The sequence below is a fragment of the Canis lupus genome, chromosome 5 (genome assembly GCF_003254725.2).
Source record: "Canis lupus dingo isolate Sandy chromosome 5, ASM325472v2, whole genome shotgun sequence".
Classification (NCBI taxonomy): domain Eukaryota; kingdom Metazoa; phylum Chordata; class Mammalia; order Carnivora; family Canidae; genus Canis; species Canis lupus.
The window spans coordinates 77,229,556-77,256,624 of NC_064247.1; the positions used below are offsets into that span (position 1 = coordinate 77,229,556).

The following is a 27,069-nucleotide window of genomic DNA, read 5'->3' on the forward strand; positions in this document are numbered from 1 at the left end:
CATGACTTCAGTTCTGAACTTACTCCCTGTGTGGAGTTTGCTACGTAACCTCTCTGTAGTTAAGTTACCACACCTGTAAAATAGGATCAACTACTGCATACAATTGGTGAAGCATGAGACAATAACATAAACTAAGTGTTTAATAAAGGAAAAATATCATTCTATTAGTATTATCACCACCCTTCAGTCTAGTTTTCTGTCTCTTTGCCATCACCTCCAAATAGTTGACCAGTGCTAAAGACTAAGTATTTGTGTCATTATCCAAAATTTGAAATTCACTAACCCCCAGTGTGATGGTATTAAGAAGTGGGGCCACTGGGTGATTCGATCAGGAGGGTGAAGCCCTCATGAACAGGGTTAGTGCCTTTATAAAATAGACTGCAGAGAGCTCCCTAGAACCCATCCACCATGTAAGGTTACAGCAAAAAGAGTCTACAAACCAGGAAGTGGGCTCTCAGCAGACACTGAATCTGCTGACACCTTGATCTTAGACTTCCCAGCTTCCAGAACTGTTCAACTCACTCAGTGTATTGTATTTTTGTCATAGCAACCCAAACCAGCTTAAGACATCTGACTTCTGCTTAAGCTCTTGCTCTTTACCAAGCTTTGACTGAGAACCCACTAAGCACTGAGCTTATGTTAGGTACTGAGTGTACTCAGCAAATACGATACTGTCCCTGCCCTCAAGGGGCTCAGTCTTTTGTTTCTTTAAGCTGCTTACTTCTCACACTTTCTCAAACCTAAGATCACACACTGACACTCCATATTCGAACAGTGAAAATTTTTGAAAACTTCTTCCTGAAATTACACAGAATAGGACTCCTAGATCTCCTTTATGAGACAATTTTTCCAGTTTAAAAAACATCCATTGTGGCTAAGTCCTCCATTTTACCTAAGTCTCCCAACAGTTTTTCACAGGGCATGAGTTCTAGTTGGTCCCTTTGTATCCTGACCATGCTGGGCAAATCCCTGTGTTTTCCTTCACTGGAGCTCAAGGTGAAACACATTTCTCTCAAGTGCTCTGAGGAGTGTGTAGGATGGGATTATTGTAGAAAAAATTTTAATTCCTCACATTCTGAGACAGTGAAGTAAATGAACCACTTTTTCCTGTTTCGTGTTAAAACACACACACACACACACACACATTCTAATCAGCCTCATTTTGTGAGTAGCCACTGCCAAAATTTTCTGTTGATGCTTGGGTAGCATAAATCACAGGCTTAAGGAGACCGAAGGTTTGCCAAAATTGAGACCAATCTCCCACCCTCCTGCTATTTTGCCTTCATCAAGGCTCTTGGTTGAAAATTAGAGAAACTCACTCCAACTATCTTAAGCCAATAGGAGAATTAACTGAAGAATTCACCTAAATCATAGGACCTGAGGGCAGCTGGATCCTTAGGGTATAGGAACCAAGAAATGGAAAATTAAACAGAACCAAAGCAGGGCTGGTTCCTCTGTCTGCCTACCTCTCCCTGTGCCCAGATGCCTCTCCTTCTCTATAGATACCTGTGTTATTTTTTTCTTTTCACCTTAGACCTGTCTCCATCCCCTACCCAAATCTTACAAAACAGTCATCCCAATGCCATAGATACCCATCCTCTCTGCGCCCAAGTATCTCTAAGTCTCCAAGGGTAGTGGGTTAAATGGTGGCTTTGAAAAAGGTATGTTCAGATCCCACTACCCATACTGTATGAATGTTAGCTTATTTGGAAAAAAAAGGTCTTTGCAGATGTAATTAAGGGTCTTGAAATATGAGATTATCCCAAATTATCCAGCTACATCCTAAATCTATCAACCCTGTAAAAGGTAGAATGAGAGAAGTCACAGACACATAAAGAAGAGGTAGCAACGTGAGCACAGAGCAGAGATTGGAGTGGTATGGTCAAGGAAGCCAAGGGCCCCCAACAGCCACCAGTAACTGGAAGAGGCAAGAAAGGATTCTCCCCAGAACCTCCAAAGCAAGTGTGGGCCTGCCTATGCCTTGATTTCAGACTTCTAGCCTCCAGAACTGTGAAAGAATAAATTTCTGCTGTTTGAAGCCACCTAGTTAGTGGTAATTTTTTGCCACCATCATAGGAAATGAACACAGTAAGTTTTAATCACAAATTCTTGGAAGGGAAAATCCAACTGGCTTAGGCTGACTTGAGTGCAACATACTCCTCCAGTTCAATCCTCTGCCAGAGGCAAGTCACACTGAATGGTACAGAGGCCAGGGCCACTCCTATATGGAGGACAGTAGTCATTCTTAAGAAAATAAGAGTCCTCAAAGCCCTCTACTACATAGGAGTTCTCTCAGCCAGGCCCCAAATTTCATTTTCCAAACCTCTTTCCTCCATCCCCACATCCTATTCCTTTGCCATTTTTAGAGAAGTTTTCCCTGCCTTCAATTTTTCACTTCCGTACACCATCAGATTTTCCCACTTCTTTCCAATTCTCTTGCCACTAATCTACCTCAAGCCAGCTTCATGCCTGGTCTAGTGTCACATTTCTCAAAGTGTGTGCTGAGGCATCTCAGGGCACTACATTGAATTCACAGGAGTGTCTCTGGATATTTTAAATTTTCACAGGAATCACAGATGTATCTGTTGGAAAACTACTAGCTTAATAGTCCACAGTTTCAACACTAGATTATTATACTGTTTTCAATGACCAAATCATGTCAAAGTGGGGTTTCCAATAACTGCTGTGATGAAAACAAGAACCACTTGAAAATTAATGTGGCACAGGAAATGAGAATGGCGGTGTGTGATGATGATTCCAAGGCTTGAGAAAGTGTGCAGTGATCAACAAGCACTACGCCGTTAGGACATATGGGCTTATTAAGTTATCTGGACCTGCCCGCCCCCGCCGAGGCCCCGGGTCGCTGCCCGCCGCCCCGGCCCCCACCCCTACTCCTCAGGTGTCTGTGGAAGGAAAGAAAGGCCCGCGGCTTGCTTCCGCGGAGGAGAACCAGGCATGAGCAGCCTGGGCGCCGGCGGCCCTGTGCCCTTCACCTGGGGCTTCTCAGGCTCCGTTATTGTCAGTGACCAGAAACACATGTAACTCCCAACTCGGAGGAGGAAGGTGTGTACCGTGGGAGGCTCCTTTCCAATTTCTTTGGTATCTACGTTCTTCCTTTTCCCACTCAGCCTATTAAACACAATCTCTGAACTATATCCTACATTTTGCAGCTTGTGACCTCTGGACTGCCTAACCACGTTTTAACTATTGAGCCACCCGACCATGGAACAAGGTCCCAAATCCAGTACCTTGGAGTATCCCACCTAAAGTCACTGATGAAAGAAAGTAGATAACCTGTGTGTGCGGTCACTCACAGCAGTTGTAGAACTTGGACTGTGCGCTCATTAAATAGAATGATTCAGTGTATGTATATAAAGCTTATGACCAATGTCCCGTCTCCGCCTGTTTACAAGCTTTCAGACACATTCAGGATAGAAAGATTAAAGTTTGGGGACATAGGGACTGCAGTGAAGTCTGAGGCATGGGGTTTCTGGCTGGGGAGTGGGGTTGTGAACATACTGGAGTCCCTGTCACATATCCAAGCACTAAGGGTTCTAAGGGCTTTGCATGTATTACCTCATTTAATTTTGTGAAGTTTTTTTTCAGATTCATTTGAATCTCTCGGTGCTTACTTCTTTTGATATTTTTTTGAATCCCTTAGTGTGTAGTTTTGTCGGCACCTCACCTTGGCATAAAATATTTGCATTGTGAATATTAGTTATTTTGATAAGGTCCTTAAAGGCAGCATCTCTGTCATAACTTGGTATTCTCCCGTACTACTAAGCATCTCACTTTGTTAGGAAACAGTACTTTAAAAAAAAAAAAAAAAAGGAAACAGTACATTGGTGTATTTGTGACTGAAATCAATAAATAATAGATGATATTCAAAAAAAAGTTATCTGGACCTGATTACTTAATAAATGGAATTGTTGGCTATTTCTTTTGGCCCACAGATGCTGTGAAACAATTGCTAACACACTACAAATATTTTCCACCTTTTTATTCTTATCTTACCAAGAGCAGGAGATGGCATTGAGTTCCATTTCAAAGATGAGTCATGTAGAACGCATCATATAACTCATAAAAGAAGACTAGAGGGACTTTTCTAAATGTAATGTCTGAGATCATTGATTGTATCACTTAGAAAATATAAGCTTGTTTTGCTTCCTCTTGTAAAAATGTCTAATATGTTCAAAAAGCATATGTTGGATATTTATTAGTTGGCTTAGAATAAGAAGCACAAGAGCCAGGAAACGTAGGTCGGGGACTCAGTTCTACTATCCATCACCTTTTGGTCCTGAGGCTAGCTACTTCACCTCTCCGAATCTCAGTTTCTGCAGCTACTATCAAATGGCACAATTCAGACATTCAAAAAATATTATTTATGAGCTATGCTGTGTTCTATCCTATAAAGCAGTGTTCTCAACCTTTTTTATTCACTATGGTTTCCCTAAGGAAACTTTTTAGACACTTTTGTTATAATTATGCTTCCCAAATTTTCATAACATGTATATACTGTATATCAGTCTATGTACTATATATACACCTGTGTTCTACACATTGAAAAGTGAGATTTGGGGGCATCTGTGTGACTCACTGGTTGAACATCTGCCTTTGGCTCAGGTCATGATCCCGGGGTCCTGGGATAGAGTCCTGCATCAGGCTTCCTACAGAGAATCTGCTTCTCTCTCTGTCTCTGCCTCTCTGTGTCTCTCATGAATAAATAAAATCTTTTTTTTTAAGTGATTTTTTTGCCTCCTCAAGAACCAGTTTTTGTCCCTTGGGGATGATATCATACCTATTGAGAATGCATGCCCTAAGGAAACAGAGGAAAACATTTCTGTTTTCACAAGGTTCATGTTATAGCATAAGAATTTAGATAAAAAAATAAACAAGTAAAGTATCAGATGTGAAAAGTGCTATGAAATAGTAAACTAGGACACTATGAGGGAGAATAGCTAAGGAGGTGAGCCAGGGACCCCTGTGAAAAGGTGACCCCAGAGGTGAGATCTGGATGACCAGCAGGGGCAGCCAGACATTTACAAGGGAGGAGCTACTAGTGTGGCAGGCTTGCTGGGCACCAGCCTGGCAGGGGCAGGGGAAGGGCAGAGCATGGTGAGCTCGTTGACACCACCATTAGAGAGAGGATCATTCTGAAGCCTGAGTAGCAAAGAAAAACACTTTATAAATAGTAGATTGTTAAATGAATGGGAGAGATTATTATTTGCAAAATGCTGCAGAAAATGACTTAGTCCTGAACCCTGTTATCAAAAAAAAAAAAAAAAAGTTGATTTTGAAAACCAGTTGGAGAGGCTGGACTCTGGGAAAAGGCTTAAATAACCAAAGATGTTAGATAGCTAGATAGACCTAGAAGAGAAAGAAATGTTAAAAGAAATGATACCTAACATTCTGAAGTTCTTATCCCATGCTTCTGTAAAAGTGCTCTGCAAACATGAATCCTCACAAGCCCACAGTAGGTTAGTCTTTTCATTTCATAAATGAGATGCTGAGGGATCGAAAGCACGAGTGACTTGCCCAAATTACACAGGCAGTAAAGTGGCAAGACTTAGGTCGGCCTGGCCTGAATCTAAGGTCAGGATGATGTGACCCTGTTTCCTCATCTAGTTCTGTAGGCACTCCATCTTCTGTGTCTGCCCCTCTGCTATGAGCAGTTTCTATTTATTCAATTTGGGGAACTGGACTTCTGCTAGGACATCAGACTCAGCTCAACAATTAAAAGATGAATTATAATGTTCTTACAGGGCCTAGGAATAAAAACTGTCAGCATCATGTTTAATTACCCACTGTCTTGTTTGTAGGGAGGAAATATATCTTGCTTCATGTCCTGAGGATTAGTCAATATAGACTATGTCTGGTTTGAAAGGGAATTTAAAACAGACTTCATTGTTTTAGACTTCCTAAAAATGTAAATCCAAGACATGCCAACAGGACTGTTGATTAACTGTCAAGAGAAGACCCAGGGAGAAATGCCTGTCATGAGGAGACACCAGACACTTGTTGTGTCTGGAAGCCATGAGTCATAATTTAAAAAGTAGTAGGTGTGAACACCCAGGATCAGGGACTGATATGAAAAATCATATGGAATCAAACACATGTGGTCAAGAAAACATATAGTTTCAAAGGGCTGGGCTGAGAGCTCATCTGTGAAAAAAATCTACCAATCATGAGGTATGTATCATTTTAAGCAGAGGTTTTCATTCTTATCAATACTCAGGCAAAAATCCAAATTTTCTCTTGCTAGGAAAGTACTTGATAATGCACTGTATATGATTACAGAAGCACTATGCTTTCTTTTCGTTTTGAATAAGCTCTAACAAAATAGAGTCCCTGTGTTTGTAGAGCCCACAGGTATCGCAGAACTGCAAAGAGTAAATATGTCTATGTGTGAGATAGCACACAAAAATATATAGGAAACTAAGCAATAATTAAAAACACCAGTTATTATCAACCATCCTAGAGAAAAGACTGAACTGTCTATTTTCTCTAGAAAATGATACTACAAAACCACTATTATATGAAAAGGCAGTCAAAGATTGGGCAGACAAGGGGCACCTGCGTGGCTCAGTGGTTGTCCGTCTGCCTTCGGCTCAGGGCATGATCCCACGGTCCTGGGATGGAGACCTTCGCTGGGAGCCCGCTCCTCCCTCTGCCTATGTCTCTGCCTTTCTCTCTATGTGTCTCTCATGAAGAAACAAATAAAATCTTAAAAAAAAAAAAAAAAAGATTAGGCAGATGAGTACAGAAGAAAATCACAAAAATGCAGCAGGGGGCTAATGAATAAAATCTTATTTTTTATTTTGCGACGTGTGTGGTACTTATCAGGGTTTTTTTAAGTTTTAAGTTTGTTACAACTCATCCTTTTTAAAAAATTCAGTTTTGTTTCTAGTTTGTATTTATACTAAAGGGCTTCCAAAATTGTATAAACTTCAAATCCCATAAAAATTAGCTCCCAATGAAGCTTTGCAATCAAGGGGAGATGGGACACTGAGACACACAAAAATTAATGTGCAATAATAATACATCACAAAATAAACATCACTGTAATAATCTATTAAAAGATTCACTAATACAAGACTGGTTAAGAAGAGAAAGACTGGTTGGCTGGATTCTTCAAGAAAGCTTCAAATGAAGTTGAACTTGAAGTAGCCATTGAAGGACCAGTAAAATTTTGACTCACTTATTCATGTGCTTTGATGGATTCTTCATATAGTATACTGAGTCCTTGCTCTAAAGCAGATCATGCCAGCCACTGGCAGGGAGGGGGGTCACCAAAACCTTATTTAATATATCCAACAGCTATTCATGAGAGCTGCCTCCATGCCAGGCCCTGGGGATGCCACTGGAAACAAACAGAACCCCAGGGAGCAGAGGGAAAAGAGGGGTGAAGCTTCCAGATGTGGGGCTACATACCACATTCCTATAAATGGCTCATCCGGGCTTAGCCATGGTGAAGAAGGCAATTTTGAAGATAAAATGTAATCTTAGGTGCTTGGGAATGAAAGATGGGAGAATGACAAAGCCAAGAACTATAAAGAGGAGAAAATGGGGGTGAGCTGCTACCTGGACTTAAGAGGAAAGGTGAGACAACGGTCAGATTCTCTTTCTGGCAAAATGAGGAAGGATGTGCAAAATGTCTAGATGACCCAGAAGAGAAGAAAGAAATGTTTGGGAGCGCCTAGGTGGCTCAGTTAGTTAACTGTCCAACTCTTGATTTCAGCTCAGGTCATGACCCCAGGGTTGTGGGACCCAGCCCCGGGTCGGGCTCCACCTGAGATTCTCTCTGTGCCTGCCCACCCCTAGCCCCTGCAAAATAGAAAGAAATATTTGAGTCCATATAAAAATTTGCTCTGATAATCATAATATCCTGTTACAGAAATGGAGAGGCATATATAAGAACTCACATATTCATTCATTTAAACACGTATTTCTCAGATACCTAGAATTCAAGACTGTATCAGCTGTGTCAGATACCAGGGATAAAGAGAGGAGATTTTTCAGTTGTTTATTCTCCAGCCAGACTAAATATAAAAGATAGAGCCTCTATCATCACGCCATGGGAAAAAGCCAGAAGGAGGCAGGCACTAAGCTAGCGGTCTTTCGTAAGCTGACCAGGCTGAATGTTAAAAGTAAATAAGAAAACAAATTTAAATGCGCCTCATTTGCCCTCCTCTTCCCATTAGACCAACCCTGAGGCTCTGGAGCGTCCTCAGGCCCCTGGCCTCATTAGAAAAGCAGATGGACATATCAGAGGGATTAACCACAGCCAGGATGACCCTAATATGATTTGGTCCTAGTTGCTGACCCTATAGAGACAGTTATGACTTTGAAATCTGAGGGCAATGACTTTTACTTCATGCTGCTTAAGCAGTGAAATGCAAGGTAAAATCTAAAATTATGTTAGGATTTAAGAAAAAAAATCCCCCTTATCGGAATGGAGGTGTTGGGGGGAAGAGAAATAAAAATTAAAATCAGGTAGCAGCAACATCACAGACCATTTATTAAATCAAGTATTGCCTATCTGCACTAATAAAGGTAGTCACAACATGGATAATACACCAAAAGTGAGTATTTCAAAGAATTCTTAGTATTAACAAGGGAAAATTGGGAGCCTAGTGGAGGAACACAGCTGACATACACATGGGTGGATGGTGAGTGTGTGTGTTTCTAAGTTACACGGATATAGTGGAATTACGTGATTTGTTCTGCCCATGTGTTCTTCCTATTTCTGACCAACTGTCTTGGTCTGTCAGTGTCTGCACCTTACTACCTAACCCCTTAAAAAATGGCCTTTCCTTCTGCCATGGGCAACACAGAATTATCTGAAGTCACGTAAGATGAAAGCATTCTACACCATGGATAAATGGGATTCCCAGAGGCTGTGAAAACATCAATGGTTTGGTCACAGTAGCTGCTTTTATTAGAGGATCCGTGGATGTTTCCCATCCCAGAGTAACAGCTCTTATTCCACTCTCAGAAAATAATTTCATCATTTAGAAGCTCTGAAAATGAAAATAGTTTCTGAATCAGTGTGACTATTTCTGCACAGTCTCTGCCTTTTCCCATAACACAGATTCACTGAGCTGCTAAGAGCTCAATATTTATAAGTATGCCAAGAGAGCATTAATCTTCCTGATTAATTAATTCAATGACTTATCCAAAATCTTGCCTGTGAGCACTCCTGGGCCCATAGTTCCCACTCTCTCTGCTCTTGTTTCCCTCCCTCTGTTGGCCTTTCTCTTCATCTAGGGCTGGGCATAAAAAATGGTCTCTGGTCTAGACTGCTTATGCATTCCTCAGCAAGCACCTAGGAGACTTTGACCAATTCTTCGTGCACTTCTAAACTTTAATAATGAAGATCGTGGACTTGCATGAATAATTGGCAGATAGAATTTGAAAGCCAATTTCTTTTGCTTATTAAAATTTCAGACAACCATATTATACATTCAAGCACAATGAAGGAATTTAATGTTCATTTAAACACCATTCCCGGAGTGTGACAAAAGCTCTCAGAGCTATAGAAGTTTGAAGTAGTTAAGGTTTAGCCAGTAAATTTTAGAAATTGTGGCCCTGTGGGAAATCCAGAGCCAGAGGAGCAGCTAAGTTAAGTTGTGCCAGGACTTCTGACCCACAGAGAGTGTAAGAGAATAGAGGTTATAATTCTAATTCCAGAGGAAGGAAAGCAAGTAGAGGTTTTGTTGAGCATACATATACTTCTGAGAAATTGTATTTCCTCCTTACCTTCTTTTTCCTTCTCATCTTTCCTAATTTGATACAAACTATGCAGCAAGTGGACCTGTCCTAGTCATATCAGACTTGAAGTCATGGGTAGCTCTTTTGTCCAGAGAAAGTCATGGTGTGGAGAGGAACATATGGCCAGTGAGGTACACATACCATACACATACATACAACACACCGTTTCCTTTACTCTAATGGGGGGAGATTTGAGAAAACATTTAATTTTGAGATAAATAAATTCCAAAATAACATTAACTGTAAGAGTAAGGCAACGAATATTTACAATGGCAAACAAGGTTACTCAGAGCTAGCACTAGAAGATCCTTGAATTCCACACCAATAATATAAACATTATTCTGTATGTGATGGGGAACCATTCTGAGATTTCTGAAGGCAGAGTTGATATTAGACCAATGAGGAGGAATGACATGGAGAGGTAAGGAAATGGAATCAGAGAGACTAGGTAGGGTGCTATGGTAACGGTTTATGGAAAAAATAACACAGAGTTAACCAGAGACAGAGTGAATGAGAGACAGGGAAAAATAGAAAGCGACAAGACACTAGTATCTTAGTAATTGATAAGTATGGCTAGTTGGATGGAAGATGGAGAAGAAAGAGCAGATGCAATTTGTAGTCTTCATGACTATGTGTGTGGTGATGCCATTAACTGAGATACAAAATACAGATAGGAACACAAATTTGAGAAGAGGAAAGAGTTATTATATGCTGACATTTTGAAAAGTTTGCTTACACTCTTGATATGACATGATGAAAATGACAACTTAACTGTGATCTTCCTCCTGTGGAGATGCAAGCTTCTTCTTCCCTTGGAAGTGGGCAAAGACAATCTATGGTAGATATTTTGCTCAGAAGCCAGTTGACCTCGTGAACCCTCAGGAGGCTGGTCTCAAATTCTCATTGCTTTTGTCAACTGATAAAGTTCAAAGAACTCAAGTTCTATGACCAGAAGCAGTAGTTCCTGCTGGACTCTGGCTCTGTGGCTTTGCTGCCCTGGTTGGTATGGAGGAGAGGCATGTGGTGAGATAATAAAGGGTAAAGACTCTGTAGTACGCAGACTTGGCTTTGAATTCTGGCCGCATCACATACTAGTGATATTGCTCGTCACTTGGATAGGTGACAATTACTTTACCTCTCCATATCTGTTTCCGCTTTTGTAAAAATGGAAATGGGTGCAACAGTACCCACTGCAAAGGAACTGTTGTGAAGATCAAACATTATATTCTAGGTGAAGCACTTGTATGAAGCCTGGCACGTGGTAATCAGACTTAGCTGGTAGACAGACGCCTTTTGCAGGACCAGCCTGTACCAGCTCCACTCTGTGCCTTTGGGTGTGTTAACACCAAAGCAGCACACACATTAAACGCCTGCTGTTTGTATGACTAGAGGCGTGGAGCAGTGGTACATATTGCTTAAAGGATAGAACTCAGATGCCAGGGTTTGAATCCCAACTACTTCACTGCCAAGTTTTGTGGGCTCCAGCAGTAATGTACCCTCTCAGCACTCACTTTCCTCATCTGTAAAATGAGAGGAAGAATAAGAACTACCTCATCAAGCTACTGTTAGGTAAGTGAGATTCATCCAGTGTTGCATGTAGTTGGAGTTTATTCATCCCGATTGCTATATAGTAGAATGTTTTGTGAATATTCTATAATTTATTTATCCATTCTACTCTTGATGGAGGTTTCAGTTGTTTCCATTTTGGGGCTTTTACAAATAGTACCACTTTGAAATTTCTTATACATAAATATACATAAAATATGTATACATAAATATATGTAAAATATGTATACAATTTCTGGGTTAAGTAGAATCTCTTGGTCAGAGGGTATCAGCTTTAGCAGACACAAACCAATTTTCCAAAGTGGTTGTTCCGATTTAAATTCCTATTAGTAGTAGTATATGAGACTTTAGTGGCTGTACATTCTCACCAACACTTGGTATTTAGTGATGTCTTCATTTTGGCCATTCTATTTTTATTTATTTATTCATGCATGACACACACACACACACAGAGAGAGAGAGAGAGAGAGAGAGAGAGGCAGAGACATAGGCAGAGGGAGAAGCAGACTCCCCACAAGGAGCCTGATGTAGAACTCTATCCCAGACTCCAGGATCACATGCCCTGAGCTGAAGGCAGACGCTCAACTGCTCAGCCACCCAGATGTCCCTGGCCATTCTATTCTAATGGTATGTAGTATTATCACCCTATAGTTTCAGTTTGTATTTTTCTGGTGACTCAATAAAGCTGAGCATCTTTTCATGTATACATTAAACACTGTGTCTGCTATATAGTAAGCATGCAATAAATGTTAGTCATTATCATTATTATTATTCTCCAGTGACCAAAGCACAACTTTTTAAGTGGACTCTGAGTCCAGACATGTTGAGTAAGAAGAAATGAAAGCCAGGTGAGACTTCTGACCTCCACCCCAAACAGTTTCCCAACCTTGCTCAGATGTGCCCATTCCAAGAGAAACAGGATCCCTACTCAGAGGCTCCAGGTCACCCAGAGTCTCATCCATCTGACCTGATCTCCCTCTAGCTCTTTCTTGATAAATGGCTTTGACAACTTTCTCATTATTATGGTGTCTGGTACAAATCAGACTTGAATCTTTAATGCTTCCCATTAGGAAAAATGCATCACTTGATTTTTAAGATGCAGACACAATTCCCCTTGCAAAGCCAGTATCCTGAGGGGTTCGCTAATGCATCAAGCCACATACTTCTGAGTAAAATTCCATGATGTCCCTAAAACAAGAAGAGAGTTAAGCTCTTTTCTTAGTTTAGCCCTTCCTAATAAACTCCAGGAGAAAAGAGCAAAAAATGTGTAATCGGGGGTGGACTTTTATCTTATAAGATCTGGGCAAAGAGACAGAAAGAAGATGGCTTGGGCAGCCCCGGTGGCGCAGTGGTTTAGTGCTGCCTGCAGCCCAGGGCGTGATCCTGGAGACCCTGGATCGAGTCCCACATCAGGCTCTTTGTATGGTGCCTGCTTCTCCCTCTGCCTGTGTCTCTGCCTCTCTCTCTGTGTGTCTATCATGAATAAATAAATAAAATCTTAAAAAAAAAAGAAGATGGCTTAATTCTTCCCAAATCAGGTCAGAAATTTTCATCCATGTTTGTATAAGATATTTATTATGTAATGTAATAGGCACAATTTTATTCTCTACATAGCTGGCTTAAGATTTTCTCGTGGATGAGACCCACCTTTGTTAAGAAATTTTGTGGTAGGCAGCCCGGGTGGCTCAGCGGTTTAGCGCCGCCTTGGGTCCAGGGCCTGATCCTGGAGACCCGGGATCGAGTCCCACGTCAGGCTCCCTGCATGGAGCCTGCTTCTCCCTTCTCCCTCTGCCTGTGCCTTCTTTCTCTCTCTCTCTCTCTCTCTCTCTCTCTCTCTCTCTGTCTTATGAATAAATAAATAAAATTAAAAAAAAAAAGAAATTTCGTGGTATATCCTCACGGGATAAAATGTGGGACCCCTGCCACCATTGACCTTGAGAGGCAGAAAGAGTCTGGATGAGACAAAGAAATCAAAGCTGCTGACTGCAATCAAGGTTGCAGGGAAGAGAAAGAGGGACACTAAGCAGCCAAAGACATGGTTGACAGCTGTTCGGGGGTCTATGTGACCCCTTAAGTCTTTGGGAGAGCTGCATACTTCATTAAATGCATAGTGCGAGGTGAATCTTTCTTGGAAATCCATGAAGTGCTGGAGGGCTCCTGACTCAGTGGAGCTTGGGGCAACCAGTGTGCAGTGGTTTGGCGTTAGCATTCCTAGCATTCCAAGGATGCCCTCTGGTCCAGGCCAACTCTAGCCAGGCTGTAAAAGGGAGTATTTGAATCAAGTTTCCCTAAACTTCCTAAGACTAGGGAGGTCCCAGCTGATAACTGAATTATAATTAAAAGAGTATATACACTACTCAACCTTTAGTTTCTGAGTGTAACAACTTCCAATACGCAAACATAGACACAGACACACAAATATCAAGAGGATGTGCTAAAATTAATAAAAATGCTTCCTGACAAGTTAAATCCCCCTCCTAATCAATAATTTAAGTTCTTCACGATGGTTTACTTAAGAGCTTGCTTTCCTTTGTGCATTGAGGAAGATCCACAGCTTCTCCCCAGCTCATGTTTAAGCCCTCGAAATCAGCTGCCTTTCCACTTGAAGATATTCATTCTGATCCTGTACTTTTTCGAGGGAGAGAAAAAGCAGAAAAGCAAGAGGCTTGCTTCTGGGACTCCACTCACCTCCATTTCCCCCTCCCCCACTGACATGCACACAATATGGAAGAACTGATTGAGGGAGAACGTGTGTACTTGCAAAGTCTGGGCCCCTGAGCTCCTCAGCTAAAATTAAATTATATTTCAATACATTTAACTCTAACTTTCTATTTTTGTAGTCTTAAAAACCAGTAGAAATAAATGTATTAAGAATGTGATCTTGGTCAGGAACAATACAGGGATGTCCACTCTCACCCCTGCTATTCAACATAGTACTAGAAGTCTTAACCTCAGCAATCAGACAACAAAAAGAAATAAAAAGCATTCAAATGGGCAAAGAAGAAGTCAGACTCTCCCTCTTTGTAGATGACATGATACTCTACATAGAAAACCCAAAAGACTCCATCCCAAGATTGCTAGAACTCATACAGCAATTTGGCAGTGTGGCAGGATACAAAATCAATGCCCAGAAGTCAGTGGCATTTCTATATACTAACAATGAGACTAAAGAAAGAGAAATTAAGGAGTCAATCCCATTTACAATTGCACCCAAAAGCATAAGATACCTAGGGATAAACCTAACCAAAGAGGTAAAGGATCTATACCCTAAAAACTACGGAATGCTTCTGAAAGAAATTAAGGAAGACACAAAGAGATGGAAAGATATTCCATGCCCATGGATTGGAAGAATTAATATTGTGAAAATGTCAATGTTAACCAGGGCAATTTTACATGTTTAATGCAATCCCCATCAAAGTACCATGGACTTTCTTCAGAGAGTTGGAACAACTTATTTTAACATTTGTGTGGAATCAGAAAAGACCCTGAATAGCCAGGGGAATATTAAAAAAAAAAAAAAAAAAAAAAAAAACAAGAGCTGGGGGCATCACAATGCCGGATTTCAGGTTGTACTACAAAGCTGTGGTCATCAAGACAGTGTGGTACCGGCACAAAAACAGACACATAGATCAATGGAACAGAATAGAGAATCCAGAAGTGGACCCTCAACTTTATGGTCAACTAATATTCGACAAAGGAGGGAAGACTATCCACTAGAAAAAAGACAGTTTCTTCAATAAATGGTGCTGGGAAAATTGGACATCCACATGCAGAAGAATGAAACTAGACCACTCTCTTTCACCATACACAAAGATAAACTCAAAATGGATGAAAGATCTAAACGTGAGACAAGACTCCATCAAAATCCTAGAGGAGAACACAGGCAACACCCTTTTTGAACTTAGCCACAGTAACTTCTTGCAAGATACATCCATGAAGGCAAGAGAAACAAAAGCAAAAATGAACTATTGGGACTTCATCAAGATAAGAAGCTTCTGCACAGCAAAGGATACAGTCAACAAAACTAAAAGACAACCTACAGAATGGGAGAAGATATTTGCAAATGACGTATCAGATAAACGGCTAGTATCCAAGTTCTATAAAGAACTTATTAAACTCAACAGCAAAGAAACAAACAATCCAATCATGAAATGGGCAAAAGACATGAACAGAAATCTCACAGGGATCCCTGGGTGGCGCAGCGGTTTAGCGCCTGCCTTTGGCCCAGGGTGCGATCCTGGAGACCCGGGATCGAATCCCACGTCAGGCTCCCGGTGCATGGAGCCTGCTTCTCCCTCTGCCTATGTCTCTGCCTCTCTCTCTCTCTCTCTCTCTCTCTCTGTGACTATCATAAATAAATAAAAATTTTTAAAAAAAAGAAATCTCACAGAGGAAGACATAAACATGGCCAACACGCACATGAGAAAATGCTCTGCATCACTTGCCATCAGGGAAATACAAATCAAAACCACAATGAGATACCACCTCACACCAGTGAGAATGGGGAAAATTAACAAGGCAGGAAACCACAAATGTTGGAGAGGATGTGAAGAATCCTTGCACTGTTGGTGGGAATGTGAACTGGTGCAGCCACTCTGGAAAACTTTGTGGAGGTTCCTCAAAGAGTTAAAAAGAGATCTGCCCTATGACCCAGCAATTGCACTGCTGGGGATTTACCCCAAAGATTCAGATGCAATGAAACGCCGGGACACCTGCACCCCGATGTTTCTAGCAGCAATGTCCACAATAGCCAAACTGTGGAAGGAGCCTCGGTGTCCATCGAAAGATGAATAAAGAAGCTGTGGTTTATGTATACAATGGAATATTCCTCAGCCATTAGAAACGACAAATACCCACCATTTGCTTCAACGTGGATGGAACTGGAGGGTATTATGCTGAGTGAAGTAAGTCAATCGGAGAAGGACAAACATTATATGTTCTCATTCATTTGGGGAATATAAAAAATAGTAAAAGGGAATAAAGAGGAAAGGAGAAAAATGAGTGGGAAATATCAGAAAGGGAGACCAAACAGGAGAGACTCCTAACTCTGGGAAACGAACAAGGGGTGGTGGAAAGGGAGGTGGATGGGGGGTGGGGGTGACTGGATGACGGGCATGAGGGGGGCACTTGATGGATGAGCACTGGCTGTTATTCTATATGTTGGCAAATTGAACACCAATAAAAAATTAATTTGTAAAAAAATAAAAATAAAAAAATAAAGAAGACCTGAAGAAATAGAAAAAAAAATGTGATCTTGGGGATCCCTGGGTGGCTCAGCGGTTTAGCGCCTGCCCAGGGCATGGTCCTGGAGTCCCAGGATTGAGTCTCACATTGGGCTCCCTGCATGGAGCCTGCTTCTTCCTCTGCCTGTGTCTCTGCCTCTCTCTCTGTGTCTTTCATGAATAAATAAATAAATAAAATTAAAAAAAAAAAGAATATGATCTCATCTCCAAACATTCACTCAGTCCACGGTCTCCTAAATTAGAGTGCAAATTCCAAGAATCAGATCAGAATTACCTTTCAGGCTAATAGGATTAGAATAGAGCAGTATAATCGAGGTGTGTTTTAGAACAAGACATGCCTGGATTTTAATTCCAAACCTGGTCAGGAGTCTCACTAAGGCCTTTGGCCACAGTCCCTGTGAATGAGGGTGTGAAAGAGGAATCAAGGACCTGGGCCTGAAAAACTGAAATGGTGCAGAAGTTACAGCTGAGTTGGTACGGGCTGCAGTTGCGCCAGGCTGAGGAAGCAAGAACCAGAGCTGGGTACGTTAAGGAGAGCATGCTACATTGAAATAGAAGTTTGGGAGTCACTGACCACAGATAAAGCTGTGACCAGATGAGATTCCTAAGGGAGTAAATGTCTGTATGTGCACAGGTATTACACACCAGCATGAAGCTGGCTGGCCTGTAATCCCACCACACTCCCTCTCCCTGACCTATGCTCAGTCAGTCCATCACTGGAAGTTTCAGAGCTCCTCTGCAAGAAGCCAAAGGGGTAGAGGACAAAGTGTAGGCATTTCAGGCTTGGAGATAAGAGGTACTTAGCTTCAGCTCAGCCAATTCCAAGGGTATTACTTAAGGCAAATCACTTAATCTCAATGAACTCTCATTTCTTCATCTGTAAATTGGAGATCACCACCTCCTTCTAGCATGTCTGTGACTGTTAAATAAGTAGAGTACTGTTTACAATATATATTACTTGGTAACATACTTTATCCTTTACAAATCATTATCTGAGAATTGAGGGGAGAAAATGTTTCTATTGGTGCTTACATATAAAGTTTAGGACGGTATCTACCAATGTTTAAAATGTACATACTCTCTGATGAAGCAATTCCAACTATCCTACAAACACCGCTGCATGAGCACAAAGATAAACATGTTAGACACTGGTAATAATGAGAAATTTGAAAAAAATATAGATTAGTGATGGGCCGAGTAAATAAACTATGGCACATTTTACTTTGGAATGCCAGTTGTGATATGTAATGACAAATTTTATGTGTATTGATATGAAAAGATGCCCATGACATTTATGTAAAATAATAAACTGCAAATAATATATAGAGCACGATCAAATTTGTTTTAAATCTCATATATTCATAGTTCCCATTTCAATACACTCAGAGCATAAAGGCTAGAACTATTGATAGTGGTCACTGTGTGTGGCTGAGGAGCTCATGTCCCTTTGAGGAATGTGACTGGTGTTAGAGAGAATGGCTTTCACTGTCTCCTTTTTACACTTTGAAATTCTTTGAAGTTTTATAACAAACAAAAGATATTTTAAAGACATACCCTAAACTAATACCTGGACCACAAGGTTCTTGAGAGGGTTGGTACACCAGGACATGGAACATACAAAAATGTCCCTGTTGGGTTCCTGGTTATATTTCAATTCTACAAGCCATGACTTTCCTTCCCACCAGTCCATGTGGTGACATAGAAGCAGTTCACTGAGAGGGAAATACAGGCCTAACATAGGGCCACTTTGGGAAGGAAAGAGGAAATGCAAATGTATTCTGAAAACAGATGATGTCTGGAAGAGAAAGTGTGTTTGGCAGTGAGAAGGAAAATCACAGGAAGAGGAGAAAAAAGCAGTAAAAGAGAAACAGCCAAAGGAGGTGGTAATTAAGTGTGAAGCTGAAGATTTCCAAGGGATTTTTCAGCTTTGCAAGAGGCAGGCCTCTGGACAATTCTGCTTAAGTGTGTAGACATTGTTTTACATTTCTAATTTTTTTTTACTAAAATTATTCCACTAGAGCAGTAGCTCAGAACCATGATATCCTAATGCTATTTGTTAGCAATGTTCCAAGTATTTACATTTTTGAGTAATCTACTTAATTTCCTGGTTAAAGAGGACTGACTGGAGGTTAGCCCTCTCATTCATTTTGATATGTTTCCTAGAGTGAGAGATAAAGGGTAGCATTGCTTCCAATAGTGAAGAAGTTGTGTATAACCTATAGACTGTGTTCCTACCGCTGTCACTCCTCTTCTCTGGGCTCTAGAGCCTCCCGTGGTCACTGCTTGAGTAGGCAGGACAACCTCGGTGGGAAATGCCTGTGACGATCAAGAGTCATGCTACTTCCCATCTCATTTATAGTCAGACACAAGTGTCTGAAATGTCCACTAACAAAGAGATTCATGGATGGATGATTTTACACTAAATTGCTTGCTGTTACAGCTGCTGAGGATGTCAAAGAGCATACAGGAACTAGGACCATTTCCAGCAGGGACCAGCTGTGGGGGTTAGAGGTCAGCTCCCCTACCCAGTGAAGGATAGAAGCACTTATGTCTGGTGTCAATCCTTCCTGTCATACCTGTGACAGTTCACAGACAAGATGACGAAAGACAGGTTTTGCATTTAGACCTAAATAACTGTTTAATGTCACAAATGCTGAACCAAAGCCATGAGTACCTTATGATGTCTCAAATGATCAGTTCTATCTTTGGAATAAGATGTATACAATGCACCAAACTAGGGGTCAGGAAACAAGTCTTCTTCTCTAGACACAGTCAAAACCTTTCTGGGTCTTATAAAACAAACAGGGCTTGTGATACAACATTAGTTTAACAGGAAGCTTTTGGATTACATGAGCTCTAGACTTTGGATATAGGGGGGCTAAGATTCCAGACACTTTATACACCAAGTTATTGTATATATGTCTCTGTACATATATGTATATGCATACAGTGTATATATACATGAGTATATACATATATATGGAACAATAAATTATTTACATAGTCCTTTCTATCTATATTATCTCATTTAACCACTTTGAAGAGAGAGTTCACTTTTAAGTATGTCAGTTGCCTCTCTCAGATCAAAATCTTTTATTAAAAAGATTATTTATTTGAGAGATAAAGAGCATGGGGGAGGGGCAGAAGGAGAGAGAGAGTGAGAGAGCATGCATCCCAAGCAGACACCCTGCTGAGCACAGAGCCCAACATAGGGCTTGATTTCACGACCCTGAGATCATGATCTGAGCCAAAACCAAGAGTCAGATTTAACTAACTGTGCCACTTGGGCACCCCTAAAGATCTTTTTTTTTTAACATAATCACAAGGTCTTTATCCCATATAACAAAATTAACAAGTCCCTTATATCATCTAACTCCCAGTTTCTATAAAGTTTCCTCAATTATCTTAAAATGTCTTTCTACAATTAGTTCATCTGAATCTAAATACAAACAAGATCCACACATTGCATGACATACACATACATACACACACACATATTCCCTAGCTAGGGAATGAGGGGCTAGGGTGAGAGGGGCTGGGGGCATGACACCCAAAATCTGATCTTGGTCTCTTAAGAACTATTCCCCACTAAAAGGAACCAGGGAGAAATGGCTGACCCAAGAGTTAGAGTAAGGAAAGTACAAGATGCACTTGAGACATCTTGTGCCAGGAACAAAAGAAGTACTCAAAGAATGATGGGACAGATCAGTGGGGCTCCTTCATTTCTAATCTGAGTATCAAAATAATTACTGTAACAGACTATAACCCATTAAATAAAACAAAAATCCATTAATTTGCTGACATAAATAAATGAATAAAATAAATGTTTGACAAAGAACAGGATATTTAAATATTTCCAAAGTGCCTCCTCATAAAATACTTTTTAATTATAAAGGGAAAAGAGTAACTTCACAGTGACGAAGTCTGATAGACTCTACCTTAATCAACTAATCGAAATGAACATCATCAGTAATGGGACAAATCAAAATCAGATACCACTTGACACAAAGGTACAAAAGGAAGGACTCCTGCTACAAAGGATGTTATTAGTAAAACTGGACATCAATGTTAATTTCTTAAATTTGATGACTGTGTCATGGTTATCTAAGACAGTGTCCTTATTCATAGGAAATGCAAAATATTTCAGGTATTAGTATCCAGGGTTGATGGGGCATCAGGTTGGTAACTTCCTTTCAAATGGCTTGGGAGAAAGGTAGCTATCCTTGAAATTCTGGTAAATTTGAGATTACTTCAAAATTTTAAAATTACACAATTTTTAAAAATACTTTTTCTGCAACTATTGACCAGATCATATGGTCCTTATCCTTTCTTTTACTAATGTGGTATGTCACATTGATTGATTTGTGAATACTGAACCACCTTCGTGTCCATCAACTGCTGAATGGATATATATATATTCACTTTTTACTCTCTCTCTCTACACACACACACACACACACACACACACAAATGGAATATCATTCAGCCATAAAAAAGAATGAAATCTTGGTCATTTGCAATGACATGAATGGAACTAAAGAGTATTATGCTAAGTGAAATAAGTCAGTTAGAGAAGACAAATACCATATGATCTCACTCATATATGGGAACACATGAACATGAACATGTTCACAAAACAGGTGAACGTAGGGGAAGGAAGGAAAAAAAAAAGAGGGGGAGGCAAACCATAAGAAACTTTTAATGACAGAGAACAAATTGAGTGTTGTTGGAGGAGATGATTAAATTTACGATACCTTTTCTCATCCTGGGCACTAAGAGATCTAGAAGTTAACATGTTTTATTTAAAATTGTTTATTTCTCTGATAAAAACATTTACAAGTGGTAAGCATCTCATCCTAAAGTTAGAGCTCCCAATGTTATATTATTCACTCTAGTCTCCTAACATTCAAATTCTATCTTTTTTCTGATGTGAGGAAGGCTAACCCAAAAACCGCTCACCAATGCCAGAGGGAACTCATGCATCCATGCAACCAATTTCACTGAGTACCTATCATAGGCTAAACGCCATTCTTGGCAATGACAGTACAACAGTGAACACTACAGGGATATACTCCTGCCTTGGCGGAGCCTACTTCCAAGGGGGAGGAAACAGACTACAACAAGGTAAATAAGTGCACTACAGAACACACACACACACACACACACACACACACACACACAAAGCGGGAAACCTTGATTGAGATACAATGTTATATAAATGGTTTCAGGGTGAACCCCACTGAGAAGATGGCATCTGAGCAAACACCTGGAGGCGAGAGAACAAGCCACATGCTTTTCTGAAGCAAGAGATTTCAGGCAGAGGAAACAACTTGTGTGAAAATCCTGAGGTACAAATATGCTTTGAGTATTTGTGAAAATAGTAAGGAAGCTGCTGTGGCTGGAGTGGAACTGGCAAAGTGAAAAGAGGAGAAGAGGTCAAAGGAGTAATGTGAAGGGCAGAGGGGACAGAGCACCACTGCAGGCCATTCAAAGGACTTGGGCTTTTTATTCTAAATTATGTGGGACACCATTGGTGATTTTTTTTGTGAAGAGGAATGACTTTATCCAACTTGCATTTTAATAACAGGATGGCTCTGGCTGCTGTGTTAAGTACAGAACAAGGGGGAGTAAGTACAGACACAGAGAGACCAGTGAGAAAGCTACTGCAATGACCTACAGGGAAGAAGCTAGTGGCTATGACAAAGGTGATAGCAGGAAGGGAGGGGGAAAGTGGCCACATTATGGATAGCTTTAAAAGTAGAGCCACCAGGATTTTCCTGAAGTACCATAGATAAGATATGAGAGAGAAAGAGAGCAAAGTCAAAAATCATCCTTAGCTTTTGACCTCAGCAACTAAAGGGGTAATTCCATCAACTGATAAGACAACGACTACAAAAGAAGCAGGTTTGCAGGAAGTTGCTCAGGAGCTCAGTTTTGGACAAACTAGGTGTCTAATGAACAGCCAAATGGAGAAGTCAACTAGGTAGTTGAATACTTGGTTCTGGAGTTTGGGAGAATGGTCTAGGCCAGAGACATATTTATGGGTATTGTGGTATGCAGAACAATGTCTCCCAAAGATGTCCATGACCTAATGCTCAGAACTTGTGAATATATTACCTCCCATGGAGAAAAAAGAAAAGACTTCACAGATGTGACTAAAGGTATGCACTTTGAGATGGAGTGATTATCCTGGATTATATGACTGAGCCCAGTCGAATCAGATAGGTCCTTAAAAGCAGAGAACTTCTCTTGGCTATGGTGAAAAGGAGAGCTGACAAAAGAAGAGGGTTCAAAAGATAAGACATTGATGACTTTGAAGACACAGGAAGAAAACCACAAACTAAGGCACGTAGAAAGCCTCTAGAAGCTGCAAAAGGCGAAGAAATGGATCGTCCACTACAGCCTCCAGAAAGCAATGTGGCCCTGATGACAGGTTATTTTAGCCCAGTAAGACTGTCAAAACTTCTAACCTAAGGAACTATAAGACAATAAATCAGTGTTGTTTGAAGCCACTAAATTTGTGGTCATTTATTATAGTAGTAATGGAAAACTACTACAATATATGCAAGTATCAACATATTGACAATATTTAAATCCATAAAGGGTGGGATATCCATGGTAGAAAAGAGAAGAAGTGTTGGGACTGAGATTGGCAAATTAGAATATGAAGTCAGGATAATGAGGAAGACCAGCAGAGATAACTGAGAAGGAGTAGACATGAGTAGGAAGAAAACAGAAGAAAGCAGTGTTCCAGAAGCCAAATGAAGAGTTTGCATCCCATGATGCTGAAAGGTCAAGTAAGAGAACAGAATTAAGAAACAAAACAGACAGGGAGAGCAGGTATGTTCAGCCCAGCTGATCCACAGAGAAAGGACATACACAGAAGGAAAAGAGTAGACGTTGGTCCTCACCACTCAAGCAGCATAGATGAGAGAGACACATGAGTGATACCCCACCCGGAGCACCCATATTTTCATACACAGGGATTCTAGAGTCTCTAGCCAACTTGGCCAACTAGAACCCTGGAATGTTTCCAATCAGATCAGCACTCTTTTGCCTGGGGGATGGGGGAGTGAAGGTCAGTAACAAGAGGAGGAGGGCAGAAGAGAAATGAACAGAAGGACTTTCAACTTTCTCTTACAGACCTGCACAATCGTCTTTCCTTTTACCATATGACACAGCCTTAAGCCCCTCAAGGTCCTAACTTGTTAAAAGGCATAAACCCTAAGGCCAAGAGAGTTAACATAATATCTTAATACTAAGAACTAACTTTTTCTTAGAAAAAACATGACCTCATCAAAAAGACTAAAACAAAGAACCACACAACCTTCCCGGACCTAACATTTCATGTCAGTAACAGCTTCAGACAACCTTCTATATTTTGCCTTCCTTCACATCAAAACTCAAGATTAGGTGACCGTCTATAAAAGACTGATTGAAGTCATGCCCAAAGGATTGATTCTTGGAGCATGAGACAAACATAGCTTAAGGAAAACATTGCATCACACTGTTATAATTATTTACCTGTTTATCTTTTCCACTAGACTCAGAACTCCTCAAAAAGGTGAGACTATGCCCTTGCATGAGTTAATTGTAAGAATAATAATTCATTAACTTCTCTTTCACTAAACTAGTAATATGTGTCAGACATGGTGCTGTTTTCAGGCATTTCATCCTTAACATGACCCTATGAGATCGGTATTGTTTATTCCACTGCCCAGATAAAAAGATTGAGATTCAGAAAGATTAAGAAACTTACTTAATGGTCATGTTGAGTGGCAGAGCTGGCCAATGCCAAATTCTGTGCTAAATAATGGCCTCTGCAAAGATGTCCACATCCTAATTCCTGGAATTTGTGGATATTTCTGTATATGGAAAATGAAACTTTATAGACGTGATTGAATTAAGGGTTTTGAAGTGAGGCGATTATCTTGGATTACCCAGATGGGCTCAATGTAATCACAAGAATCCTGGTAAGAGGGAAGTAGGAGATCGTATTGAGGAGCAGCAGATGTAACAACAGAAGTAGTAGCTGAAGTGATTTAAGGAAGGGGCCATGAGCCAAGGAATGCAGGCAACCTCTAGAAGCTGGAAAAGTTAAGGAAATAGATTCTCCCCAGAGCCTCAAGAAGAAACTCAAACCGCCAATTTTAGACTTGATTTTAGACTTCTGAACTTCAGAACAGGAAGACAGTAAGTCTCTTGTTTTAAGTCACGAAATTTATGAACACTTGTTAATGACAGCAATAAGAAACTGACAGAGTGCTCTTTGCCTCTGTCCTCGTATGGTCTTTATATCCCCAAGACCTAAGGCAGTCAAGAGATATTTGCTAATTACTGAAGGAGGAAGAAATTTTCCTCCAGGGTATCTCCCATGTGGCCCACCTGAACTCCTAACAGGGAGAATCAAGCCTTCTTCAGAGAGGAGACAGAAGCAGCCCAGGTGTATCTGCGGTAGTATGTTTTCCTCATTACTAAGCTGAATGGATGAATGTACTAGTAATAATCTGAAGCTCATTCTATGTCACTAAGCGTACCCTTGGAAGACATGACAAAATGCAACTGTAATTTACAGCTGTGATTTAGAGCCATAGGGGCGGGCGGGGGGGGGGGGGGAAGCGCTGGAGGGACATAGGAGGAAGCTATTTTTAGATCATCAACTTAGGCTCCTTTTTCTATTTCCTATAATTGTGCCTTAAATATCAAAAATGATTCAGTTGAAATTATAAGCAGCATCAGTAAAAAGATGAGCTGAGATCATATTTTATAATCTAATTCCTTAAATTATTTGACAAACAGGAGCAATGAATACACACATGCATACTGCAAATCCACAAGCTCTATCTTCCTCTTTCTGAGACCCTCACAGCCCATTCTTAAAACAAGGAAGAAAATATCAATCCCAAATTAATAAATTCAATACACCTCATAGCTCAGCTGCTTAAGAAATGAAGAGCTGGATATCTAAACATTGCTTAGATTTTGCGAATGGCTCACCATGCCATGAAGGGTTACTCCCCTCTACATCTCTAGCCAAGTTAAAATCCTATACTTTGAAAGTAAAAACTTCAAAACACCTTTTGATCTTTTAAGAACAAGTACTACATAAGTATAAAAATGGTTACAATCCCGACTAAAAGCAACCATTTACAACTGAATCTCAAATTCAGTATTCCATAATCTATGTGTAGTTGACATAGAAAGTAAAATAAATTGGGTAGACCTAAGGTAAAATCAGTCACTGCCCTCAGTCAAGACCTTCTGATTACACTGGCAATCCCCATGGTGCTCCCAGCTTGCTGCTTTTGCAGCCAAGGTTCCCTGGAGTCATGAGTAGCTTCAGAATCTGAATAAATCACACACACTAGGGGTCCATTGAAACCACCAGAAACTCAATTTATTTGTGACCTTAGACAGGATTTTATTGCTCCTCAGATTAACAGTTAAAAATGTTTTGCTTTTCTGCCTTGGGGGTGTTAATTTGATGTATGAGGCAGGGAGATTATTAAATCTTCGGTGCTTCCAAAGATGTAAATTAAACCATAGCACCTCCTTAGCCACCTTCCTTGGATGAGCTGGAGATTTATTATTAACTTGTCACTCTTGCATGCTCATCAAAACAAGAAGACCATGATTAATTACACCTCTATCTTTAAGGATACCTGTCATTTCAATTTTTTGTGGACAGGATATTACAAAGTCTCTCAATTTCCTCACAGAGCTATATAGCATAAGGACTTTTAGAGGGGAGAATCACCGTCCTCTCCTAATCATTTCCGTGAATATATTTGACAGCAAGGTGACATGTATGTAACTGTATATTGTTCTTTTAGTTTTAAATGAAATTACACTTCACTGGCTTCCCTTGCCTGTGCACAGATACCGCATTGGCTGATTCTGCTCATCTAAGCATCTTTCAAAGACTCTGAAGAGGTCCAGCACTTAATGGATATAAACTCTAAAATTCTCTTTTTAATCATGTCACTCACAATTCAATTCAAAAATACAATATTTATTGGGTTCCTTTTATGTGGTGAGAAGCGGATGTGATTTTTATTCATTCATTTCTTCATCCAATATTTATTTAATGTCTTTTATGTGCCAGTAATGGTATTCAGTTTGCCACTCACTTCTAAAAGCAGTGAACTTGCCCTCATGGAGCTTATAGCCGTGTTACCTCTCCCCTTCTAATGTAAGTTTGCACATCTAACAGACATTTACACCAAAAAAAAAACAAAAACAAAAAAAAGACTGAATCCCTTCTAATGTAAGTCTTCACAAAGTAGAAACTAAATGGAGTCAGCATTAAAAAGACATCTGCAAAGTTCCCACCCTCCTCCTGGTCCAGGAAACTGCAAGACTGAACTGCATGGAAACCATGGTATTTCACCTCTTTTTTGTTCTCCCTATATGTAGCATAGCACCTATTATCTGTTTTGCTAAATAGTTACAGAAGCACAGAACGTTTTCAAAAGAACTTTGAGGCATG

At 40.3% G+C, this 27,069-nt stretch overlaps 1 protein-coding gene across 3 annotated transcripts in view; it reads right to left on the bottom strand.

Moving 5' to 3' along the window:
• The window catches only part of HYDIN (HYDIN axonemal central pair apparatus protein), a 383,279-nt gene that overhangs the window by 334,409 nt on the left and 21,801 nt on the right, over window positions 1-27,069 (bottom strand). The window lies entirely within an intron of this gene.